The 10,000-nt window shown below is 36.5% G+C and overlaps 1 protein-coding gene across 1 annotated transcript in view; it reads left to right on the top strand.

Annotated features, from left to right (window-relative positions):
- The first annotated feature begins 1,930 nt into the window (after positions 1–1,930).
- The window catches only part of LOC137634167 (uncharacterized), a 327,902-nt gene continuing 319,832 nt past the window's right edge, over positions 1,931–10,000 (top strand). Inside the window, exon 1 of the mRNA XM_068366426.1 lies at positions 1,931–2,104. The gene's annotated coding sequence lies outside the window, so the exon portion shown is untranslated. The remainder of the gene's footprint in view (positions 2,105–10,000) is intronic.

Genomic DNA, 10,000 nt, shown 5'->3' on the forward strand with positions numbered 1-10,000 from the left:
TTTCTTTCTATTAATGTATAACTGTAACTTTTCGGCAAGAATTTCGATAATCATCAACTGAACGTTGACATCCATTAGAATATATTAATAACTTTTGTTTCTTATACGATTAACAGAATGGAAACAAAATGAGAGAGAGAGAGAGAGAGAGAGAGAGAGAGAGAGAGAGAGAGAGAGAGAGAGAGAGAGAGAGAGAGAGAGAGAGAGAGAGATTGTTTACATTTTACCCTCAGAGCCTTTATTTCTTTTGTTCGTCTGACTTTGGGGCTTCATTACAAACAATTCCAGCTGCACCTGATTGTTATAGTCTGTTAAGAAATCTGGAGAAAACAGACGAATTCAGCGTAAGATTGGCTTAAGCTACGAGGAACAAACTTACGATAGTACGTTAGATGTGTTCTGAGTGTTAAAATGGAACTGTTCATCGGGTGGCAATCAAAACCCCATCTTTCCATTCCCTTCCCAGCCTCCCGACACTATCAATCACGTTCTGTCCTTTCTCCATTCTCTTAATATCAAAACTGTAGGCCTAGGCGTACTATTTGCCTATTGTATCTTATAACTTGTACTAAATCTCTCCTCCTCATTCTTAAGAACCTGCAGTGTCTGCTAACTTTATTATATAATTTGCTCAATGTCCCTCTTAAATGAAAATTACTTGCTCTTCGCTTTATTTAACTTCTTTGTACTCAGCCAAATGCATAATTTTGGAAGGACATTCTCTTTCGTCTGAAGTGCAATTAACGCTTCGATTATTGGCTAATGAAAATTGATTGGGGTAGGATAGCCTACCAATGATTTATATATGACAACTATGATAAAATTCTGACGACAAAGTTATTAGAGAGAGAGAGAGAGAGAGAGAGAGAGAGAGAGAGAGAGAGAGAGAGAGAGAGAGAGAGAGAGAAAACTAATATTAATTTCAGACCTAACGTAGTTATTAGAGAGAGAGAGAGAGAGAGAGAGAGAGAGAGAGAGAGAGAGAGAGAGAGAGAGAGAGAGAGAGAGAGAGAGAGAGAGAGAGAGAGAGTTTTAAACTTTTCAAAAAGATGGCTTCGGGTCTACCCATCAGAGATTTCAACGTCAACCAAGTTCTTGGAAGGAATCTACCATTCGGTACACGGGCCCAGTTGCCTTATCTTATATATTGAACAACCTTGAGCACCAATAAAAGTTCCTTAATTTGCGGGGGTCAAATTTAGACACTTTAGACTTACGATTTTAGATTGCCTGGAAGGTCTTTTGGCCAAACATAGGGTCTTGCAATAGTGTAGCCCGTAGACCCATCATTTGGATTTGGAGAAAGCCATCACATTGCGCCTCTTACTCAGTTACCGAAGGACGGTTTATGGCCGGGTCCTGGCCGTGGCCAACTACAAGCACGATAGAAGGAAAAGGCAAAAGAAAGGAAAGAAAAAGAAAGTTGTCCCTTTTTCAAAATGAGCCGGCGAGCCTAATCCAGCCACCCCACTTCGCCGCTCTGCCGAACACTTCGTTCACCGGGAAAGCCCTTTCCAACTTCCACGTTCCTCCTGTAACTGTTTAATTATTGTGGTGTTGTTTGAGGGCCATGATTCGTCAAAAATCAATCTGGAGTGTAAGCAATGACTTGGGATTGTCCTCTAAGTGGGCGTTCATTACATTACCTTTCGATTACAATTTGGTTCCTGCCATTTGCGGCCACGTTCACTCATCAGTTTGTTCTTCACTTACGGGTCCTACGGGATTCCTCTCGTTTAAGTATTACAGACATGTCCCTCTGACGTCTGGAAGTTACTTATAACTGCATATCCCTTTGAATAATAATGATAGCCAAACTCAAATGTCTTACCGGCATTCTTTAAAGAAAGAGGAGGAAAAACAACGCTGCTTTCTGAAATAACTAGTCGTTGGGTGACAGGGGGATGGGCGGGCATTAGTACTGGACAGAGAGACAACTGACGCTAAGCTTCTTGGAGTAGTCGAGTTGACGCTTCAGTGTCGGGAAGGCAGCAGTTAAGGCACGAATACCTGGGGCCAGGCAAAACGTCTATATATAATTCAGTTCTGATTATTTATTGTGCCACTTTACCCAAAGTGTTTTTGACATCGACTTCATCGATAGGTAGGTTTAACATGTGTGTGCTCCGTTGTTAGCCTTGCTAATAGACAATCCATCGCTAGGCCTAGTTGATAATCAAAATTTTGAATGGCAGCTTGGTATTTTAGTGGTAATAAATAACAGCTAAATTTTGCATTGGCCTTTTGAATACCATTGTTTTAAACAGACTTTTCATATTTATTCACTCACAAGCTTTTGCTCATAGATAGGTACAAAAGGCGATTTTGTGAACGTTAAGATTGATAAGGGTTTTAAAGTTGTTCTGTTTGTTTAAGAAATTTTTTACAAGGAAAGATTGTGAAAGCTTTTTTTTTAATCAATTTGATAAGGAATGATTGCATTCTTCTTATACTTTAGATTAAAGTAAAGAAAATAGTATATTATAGAAAAGGACGCCATCGATGGTTGTACCATGCACTCGTCCCCGTAGTTGATGGGCTATGCGTCTATTCTAACAAAGACCCCAACAGTATTACGGCTGCATGAGGGAGTATTCATAAATTATCAATGTCATAATCATTAAGAGTTGCCTATCTAATCTGCACCAAGAATTCCAAATAATTTACGGGAGATTAACCTGGTCTGCATTCCATGAGGAATGTAGACTTCGGGAAATTTTAGAGGTTTAGTAAAAAAAAAAGATTTTGGAGAAACTGAGGGATGAAGAATGCACCGGGGTGTAGAAACTAAGTACTACTGTATATAGTTCACAACTATGCATTGTCTAGATAAACGAATTTACGGGGAAGGCGTTTAAAAGTTCAAATTTTCAGTGAATGTTTTTATTTTGAACAGGCTGACAAAAGTCTTCATAGTTAATACATGACAGATCTGTTTTAAAGTTGTTACTTAGCCTAAAATATTTTACATTTGTTGATTACTTAAGTAGTATATTCTCTTGTTTCCTTTCATTGCCCCAGCCCGATCAGTGTTGATAATGTGGCTTCGAAAGTCAGTGATAAATAAAGTACTTATATATACTGGAACTTTTTGTTCACTACAATGCCGTTTAGTTTAATGCTCTAATAACCGCATTCCGTTGTATTATTTAACTTTCACTTAAAAGTAATACTTGAATATCCATGCTTTGCATTAATTTTAAGCCAAGTGAAAATACGTATATTCATTGGATTCTATTTTTTCTGTACTTGTGAACATTATTGTTGCCCCGAACCCAATATTACACACACACACACACACACACACACACACACACACACACACACACACACACACACACACACACACTCTTTAATGGTTGCTTTCTTGGTCCTGTAACTCAAGGAAACCTCTTCTTCACAGGACCTACAAAATCAGTTTATCGTGTATTACATTCTTGGGTATTTTGCATCTCGCACTGCACCAATGGAGTTTTTCAAATCCCCTTTATCGAAGTACTACTTGAATGAAATATTTATAATTTTTTGAATATTTACATACACACTTAGACATCCTTGATATGCTTGGTCCGTATTCATTAGTTTTGAAATTTATTGAATTCCCTAGATAATTATCTGGTTTGTCCATCTTGTGTTTACGTTTCGTCTGTTATGACGTACATTCCTTGGTGGCGTGATTTCCTGGATATTTCCCCCTACACACTTTTATCATGTCTCAAACTTACAATCTTTTTCAAAATGACCATATCTTTGAAAGAGGTTGCAGGTGATCACGTATTAGCTATCATATCGCAACACCGTTCCCCGAACATCAAGGTCGCAATTGAACAAATAGGCCTATGCGGCACTTTTCTTGAATACCAAATTTATCTTCTGTTCTACAATTTGAATTTAGTTGCTTGATCGATTTCATATTTAATACTTCATTTTCTTCATTGTGTAAATTGCAGCATATAATTATCAATCGCTTACTTTTTTTATTTCGGTGTCGAGACCCATGGTTTGAATCTTGTTTACCGCTTCATCTCTGATCTTTTCATCAACATAATTTATGTTTACATCTGAAGTTGACATCAATTAAGAATTGGTATATCCTTAAGTGCAAATGCAACCTCATTTTTCCTTTTAGCTATTATAGTTGATGCTTTTGTTGATTTAATTACTAGTAGTTTTTTCTTTAACTTTGCCAGCTTATTTAGTTTTCTCTGATTTTTCTTTTATCTAGAGCCACCGGCATTTGAAGTAACTTAATTGATTCCATGTTCTTCTCTAAATTATCCCCTTTCTCAGCGAGATCAGTTATTTTCGGATCCGTAGTCTGGGTGGAATTTGTTGTATCCTCACTCCAGCACTGCCAACTCATTATAATTATAGTTTACTTCTCCTCCCCTGTGTGTCTATGCTTAGCATCCTCCTCCATACTTACTCTTGTCCCCTTCTATTCACGCCCAAATCACCTGTTTTGCTTCCCTTGCTTTCTTTCCAAACTGATTGACATGTGCAAGTTCCTCTATTGTTATCTCATCCCTCCTCTTTAGCCCCAATTAGAACCTCAACATTTTAATTTCTGCAACTTCCATTTCTGTCTTAAGTGCACGGTCTCCAAACCATATAGCATAGCTGTTCTTCTTCTTCTTCTTCTTCTTCTTATTATTATTATTATTATTATTATTATTATTATTATTATTATTATTATTATTAGCTAAGCTACAACCCTAGTTAAAAAAAAAAGAAACTGTAGGCTATGCTTTAAGTCCAAGTGCTCCAACATGGAAGATAGCTCACTGAGGAAAGGAAATAAGCAAACATGAAATAAGTGTGCCTGAGTGTACCCTCTACAAGAGAACTCTAACCCAACACAGAGAAAGACCATGGTGCAGAGGCTATGGCACTACCCAAGACTAGAGAAAATGGGTTTGATTTGGGAGCGTCTTTCTCCTAGAAGAGCTGCTTATCATAGCTCAAGTCTCTTTTCTACCCTTACCTAGAGAAAAGTAGTCACTGAACAGTTGCAGAACAGTAGATAACCCCTCGAGTGAAGAATTTTTTGGTTATCTTAGTGTTTGGTGCATGAGGACAGAGGAGAATGTGTAGATAATAGACTAGACTATTCAGTGTATGTGTAGGCAAAGGAAAAGATGAGCTATAACCAGAGAGATCCAATTAATGTAGTACTATCAGGCCAGTCAAGACCCTTTCAGATTTGCTAATATTTTGTTGTTGCATACCACGCTTGATACTCTAATCCAGTCATTCCACCCAGCTGGATTTTTCTATTCACCTCCCCATTATTCCCACCATTACTTTGTATAGTTGTTCCTAACTTTAGATTAGTATTTTTTTTTCCTCTCAATTCTACACCTTCCAATCGTACTGCATTTCTGCCACCCAAATTTCCAGATTTTCTTCAACCTCCTCATAACTATCTCCACTGATTACTGTCAGCTGCAAATAACTTAGACCATAGAGACTCCTGACTAATACCATCGGTCAATCTGTCTATGGTAATTTCATCAGAAAAGGGCTTAAAATCCAATCCCTAGTACAATCCCTCTTCATCAATATTAAACCATTTCGTTGACACTATCACAAGGGCCAAAAACACAATGCAATTCTCTCTGTACTTCTCTTTATTTTTCATTTAGTATTCGCAAAACAAATTTGGCTTCTGAGGTGCTCTTTCATGACATGAAACCTTATTGCTGTCCACTAATGGTTACCTTTGCCCTTAGTATAGCTTTTATTATTTTTTTTACATCTTCCAGCTATTGCTTAAAGCTTTAATCCACAGTAGTTTGTACAACTTTATATGTAAATATATATTATATAAATATGCATGTATATGGACTGCATGCATATAGGCAAACTATTTATATATATATGTGTGTATATATATATATATATATATATATATATATATATGTGTGTGTGTGTGTGTATATATATATATATATATATATATATATATATATATATATATATATATATATATATATATGAATGCATAGGGAATATACATATACTATTATTATTTCTAGCTAAGCTACAACCCCAGGATGCTAAATCCCAAGGTCTACAATAGCAAAAAATAGCCATCTGAGGAATGGAAATAAATAAAGAAATTATATGAAAAACAATTAAAGTACCAGGTACTAGTTATTTTAAGATAGGTAACAACTTGGAATGGACTTATGTCAGCCTGTTCAACATAAAAACATTTGCTACAAGCTTGTACTTTTGAAGTTCCCTGATTCAACTGCTTGATTAGGAATATTCGACAATCAGATCAGTTAGAATAAATTTCTAGAATACTGTGCAGTTCTGAACCTTATAATGGAAGAGGCAAGACATTTAGAATTAACTGCATATCTAGTACTACTTACATAATAACAGTACTTTCTAGGAAAATCTAAATGCAAAGGATATAGTCAGAATTGGCAGACAATGAGTCAGAATGAAAGAATTGAAATATTTCTTCAGAATACAGTAGATTGATCCCCCTTAAATCTTGATAGACTTTCCCAATAAGCCAATGTTTTGTGCAACTGAAGAAACAGCCCAAATGCATTTCTCAAAAGTAAATTTGCTATCAAGAGTCACACCTAACATTTAAAGGAGTTGGATATAGTTAAAGTAGCATTATCAATGCAGAGGTCTGGCTGTTAAGAAGCCCCTATCCTCAACCTACCTACAGTCTTACTTTGAGTTATGTTAAAGTTCAACTTCATGACCCCATAATTTACTCCATGCATTAATTTTAGCTAGATTGCAATTAAGGGATCTAGCAACCACAGATCTGCATTCATAAGATAGAATCGAGGCAAAGAAAGTAGCATCCTCTGCTTATGCAATGAGCTTGTTTTCTAGACTAAACCACATATGTATATAGTATTAAAAGTAAAGAGCCAAGAACATTATCCTGGGGAACTCCAGGTACTACATTCCGATGCTCACTATATATTGTTTGAAAATTCAGTTATGATGCTAAGGAAAGACCCAAATACTCCCAACTGTTTGAGTTTGAAAAGAAGGGCCTCATGATTAATACGGTCAAAGGCAGCACTAAAAGGCCAATACTACGAACTTCCTGGCCACAATCATGGGATTGCTGTACAGCATTGGAAATTGTAAAAAGGTCATCACATGCTCCAAGGCCTTTACAAAGTCAAATTGCAAACTTGGGAATAGATTATTATCTTGAGCATACCTATTTAGAAGTTTTGTCAAAGGATTTTCAAAATCTCGAGATAACATGGGACTATTGGAAACTGGGTGAAAATCAGCCAGACTGGAGTTACCACAAACACATTTACCTAATGGAGTAACATTAACCATTCTCCAACACGTGCCTAAAGAAACTATTCTACCCAACTTGCTGAAAATAACAGACAACTTAGGAGCTATGAAGTCAGCGGTAAAAAACAAATACAAAGGAAAAGTACTATATGGGTTTACACCTTCATAGGCAATAAGTCCATCAAATGTTGATTTCACAAGGTCATGAACATGAGAATAAGGCTAGGGTTATAACAATGAAACAGCCTAAACTAACCAAAGATGCCACTTCATTCTTGGTGGGTGGTACTGAAAGCTACCCTAGGACTTCTCATCACTACCAGGTCAAAATTGCTGTGAATTTTACTGTGAAACACAGGGATGCATACTAACCAGGTATGCTTTATCCTATCTGTGGGAGTCACAACAACCTTGGATATCCATTGACCAGACCTTGACAAATTTAATTTTAAAGTAAAATACAGGATGCCTCATAATGTGAGGTACAGGTTGATATCAAACCAGGTAGCATTTGAAGTCCGTTGACCTCCCAATGCTAACTTTACTGAGTGCTGTAAATTTTAGAAGTAAATCTTTTGTATTACCCAAACTAACATGAAAATTTCAGAACGAAGTACTGTGCAGTAACAGGGATGTATCATAACTTACCCTTAACCAAGAAGTCAGTTCCTACTCTGCCCCCCCCCCCTCCCTCCTCCAGTATAAGATTACCCCTGACCTCCTAAACCTAGCCTGACATTAAGTTATGTGAATATCAGCACGAAATACAAGGATTCATTCTAGCTATACCTCCTTAGTTAGGTTGCTTTTATACTGCTTCTATAGAAATTTTGTTCATGTAGGCCTGCATTAACATATTGTTTATGTAAGATCATGGAGAATATGGTCAGTGGAAGACTGGTGTGGTATCTGGAGAAGAAAGATATTTTATCTATCCAGTGTGGATTTGCAAATATGCACTCAGCGACTGGTGTGGTGATATGACTTGAGCCCTCTTATTTGTGAAACCTTTGTTTCCAAACAGCCCCGTGTAACTGCCTTGTTTTGACCTTGAAAAGGTATATGATATGATATGGAGATATGGTATACTTAAAACTATTTATAATTTGGAATTAAGAGGAGACTACCGTTATTTGTTCAATAATTCATTTCACAGATTTTTTCAAGTTAAAGTGGGTGAAACTATGTCAGAGAGGAAATATCAGGAAGGAGGAGTTCCCCAGGGGAGTGTTCTAATTGCAACCCTATTTGCCTTAGCTGTTAATGGGATATCTGCTGTCATTCCTCAAGATATTTTCTCAACACTTATTTGTAGATGATCTCTCCATGTCATTTGGTGGAGATAGAATGGCATTAGTTAAGAGAAAACTTTAACTCTCAATTGATAACATTATTCAGTGGGCTGATATCAATGAATTTGTTTTTGACAAGAAGCAAAACTGTTGTTGACCATTTGTCATATTCGGGGAGTACATCCAGACCCGGATATTTACATCAAAGGTCAATGTATCCCATGTGTAAGTGAAGCTAGATTTCTAGGATTAATTTTCGATTGCAGGCTGATATGGTTTCCTCATTTGAAAGGCTTAAAAGTTTTGTTCCATACATTATGGGGGCAGACCGTAAAACTTTAAATTATGTAAGGCTTTAATTTTTTTCAAAAAATAGCTATAGATGTGAAATATATTTCACAGTTGCCCCAAGTCGATTAAAGATTTTGTATTCTATACACCATACTGGTATCTGATAGTCACAGAAGTCTTTAGAACTTTGCCTATTCCAATCTTCCTTGTTGATTCTGAATTATCTTTAGACCTTTAGTGAAAGTCTAGTATTCTTTGGTATCGGTTTAGGTTGCAAAAACTTCCTAATTCTCTAGCCTATCAGACTGCAAACTTGGTAAGGCAATGTAGATATTTTGAGTTGCACCCAACATATCCTCAACCTTAGGGTTTTTGGGTAGAGCAATTATTAAAGTGTTGATAGTGTTAGAAGTAAGTTGCTTCCATTTAAGATATCATCAACCTCTCTATGGAAATTACTAGAGATATCCTTTTGTAAATATTTTATTGGTATAAAAAAAATATTGACTGACTTGGAAGCCAGCTCTTTTTTTTTTTATGGAATATGTTGCAGAACATAGGGAACTGACTTTTACATATACTGATGGCTCCAAATCTGATGCTGGCATTGAATTTGGAGTATATAGTAATTCTTTTAATTGTAGAAGTGCACTTCCTTTAGTCTCTTATGTATTTACTGGCATACTATCCACCATTGAGAGAGTAGCGTTAGAAGAGGAGGGCAATTTTACCATTCAGTGATGCAAGAAAGTGTTTTACAAGTTTTAGTTTTTAATTCTAGTAACCTTTTAATTTTGAAGATTTTAGATTGGCTTTTCATTATTGACCTGAGAGGTATAACAGTTCGATTTTTTGGGGGGTTCTGGTATACGCAATGTGTGGGAATGAGAAGGCAGGTTTACTGGCAAAGGATGCTGCAGCCGAATTGCTACCAAGAAGCTAGCTTGTCCTCAGTAATGATTTTTATTGAGCATTAAGAGTTTGTGTTATAATAATTGACAACAGCACTGAGATAGTTTAGATGGAAATAAGATTAGAGAAATAACTAATGTTATATCTCCTCGGAGGTGTACTCTTTGTTGTCTCCGCATTGGTCATACTCTGTTAACACACTAATTTCT

Source organism: Palaemon carinicauda, chromosome 44 (genome assembly GCF_036898095.1).
Source record: "Palaemon carinicauda isolate YSFRI2023 chromosome 44, ASM3689809v2, whole genome shotgun sequence".
NCBI lineage: Eukaryota > Metazoa > Arthropoda > Malacostraca > Decapoda > Palaemonidae > Palaemon > Palaemon carinicauda.